Source organism: Rhinopithecus bieti, unplaced genomic scaffold (genome assembly GCF_001698545.2).
Source record: "Rhinopithecus bieti isolate Rb0 unplaced genomic scaffold, ASM169854v2 scaffold_5882, whole genome shotgun sequence".
NCBI classification, from domain to species: Eukaryota; Metazoa; Chordata; class Mammalia; order Primates; family Cercopithecidae; genus Rhinopithecus; species Rhinopithecus bieti.
The window spans coordinates 3,010,891-3,013,161 of NW_016805188.1; positions in this window are offsets into that span (position 1 = coordinate 3,010,891).

Genomic DNA, 2,271 nt, shown 5'->3' on the forward strand with positions numbered 1-2,271 from the left:
GGGGAGGGGGGAGGGATTGCATTGGGAGTTATACCTGATATAAATGACGAATTGATGGGTGCTGACGAGTTGATGGGTGCAGCACACCAACATGGCACAAGTATACATATGTAACAAACCTGCACGTTATGTACATGTACCCTAGAACTTAAGTATAAAAAAAAAAAAGAAACCCTACCCTTGGGCCAAGGGATAGGGAAGGGAACAGAAGGGAATTCTAATTATGACTGTTCTTTGTTTTAACCAATAAATGGGTTTCCATTTTAAGAGCCCAGATGTCAAGGGTATCTTATTATAGTGGCCTCACACAGGCTGGGAATGAAGTAGAAATTAGAATGGTTGTTGAAAACTTTCTGTTTTCTTCTTCTTTATTAAGTCTGATGACTCAGACTTGATCTAGGGCTTTTTGTAACAGCCGGGCATATCCTCTTACATAAATGAGAGAAGATGTAACCACCTATTATAATGCCTTGCATATAAGGGACACTCAGCAAACAGTAGCTAATAATATGATGAGTAGAAATATATATTCTGTTCTGCCTCACAGTGTCTATCATAATGAAAACAATTGTTGGAAGCAAACTGTATAATGAAATGTATTACCAAAATTGAAGGTTAAGCAAAATATAGCTTCCACGGATGGCTAAAAACTTTCTATTTTTACTGAGCTAAAGGAAAACAAGAAACCTAAAAGCTCCTTTCGGGCACCATTTATCTTTCTGTTAAACATCAATCTGATGTCATGTGGAAGGAGTTTTAGTTTCATTTAAAAATCATTTCTGTTATCTAGTGAAACAGAACAACTTCCCTTCCAGAGAAAAAGGGTATTTATTTAGCCAATGACAAACAGCTGCCATTTTCTCCTGGTTTTTTTTTGTTAACAGAACACCACTTTTGTTCAGGGTGACAGTGCACCTGTAACCCAAGGGGATGAATCACAGTAGATATAAATTCCATATGGTGATTTCCTTCCCTAGACTCCCCTGTAGCTAGGATTGGCATAGGACCATTCTGGCCACTGAGGTATAAGTAGAAGTCTCCTGGGGCCTTCAGGGAAAGACTCTGCTTTCTGATAATGGTGCAAGGGCAAGAGGAGAGTTTGCTTTTGCTCTTCCCCACCCACATCCTGTCTGTCAGTGTGACAGTGTCTACAGCTTCGGCAGCTGTCTTGCAATCATGAATTGGCAGTGTCAGAAGCCAATGTGCTGAAAATGACAAGACAGATGGATAGATCAATATGGGGTCTCAATGGCATCACTGAGTGACTGCACCAACACTAAATGGACAACTGATGCAACTCTTGTTTAGTCAAGGTTGAAGGTTCTTAAAATTGAAACCCTTGTCAGTTGAGTTTTATTTGCAACCAGAAGCAATTCCAACTGATTCACAGACCTTTAATTACTAGCTCAATGACTGCCTCTACACCCAGTATCTAAATTCAACAACTTCTAATATTTACCACATTTGCTTTTTTCTCTGTGTGTGTAAGTTTTCAATATATGTGGAAGATAAACTGTAGACATAACACTTCAGCCCTTCAGCACGTATCTCCTAAAAAGAAGAACATTTTCCTTCATAACCACAATTCTATTATCCCTCCTAAGAATATTAATGATTCTCTGATATCATCTGAGCACTAGTCCATATTCAGTTGCCTTTATCACAAAACGTATTTAAACACAAAATGTGTTTTGTGGTTGGATAAAATTTTCATGTAAATGTTCATGCAAATGGGACTTGGGATTTTGTTTTACTTTTTCTTTTCATTTAAAAAAAATTAATTAATTACTTTTTATTTTATTTCATTTTTTGAGATGAAATCTTGCTCTGTCGCCAGGCTGGAATGTAGTGGTGCCATTTTGGCTCACTGCAACCTCTGCCTCCCAGATTCAAGCGATTCTCCTGCTTCAGCCTCCCAAGTAGCTGGAGCTACAGGCATGCATCACCACACGCAGCTAATTTTTGTATTTTTAGTAAAGATGGGGTTTCACCATATTGGCCAGGATGGTCTCGATCTCTTGATGTTGTGATCCACCCACCTCGGCCTCCCAAAGTGCTAGGATTACAGGCATGAACCTTAATTTAGCTTAATTTATTTTTGTTTATTTATTTTTTGAGACGGAGTCTTGCTGTGTCATCCAAACTTGAGTGCAATGGCACGATCTCGGCTCACTGCAATCTCTGCCTCCCGAGTTCAAGCGATTCTCCTGCCTCAGCCTCCTGAGTAGCTGGGATTACAGGTGCCCGCCACCATGCCCGCCACCTCCCAAA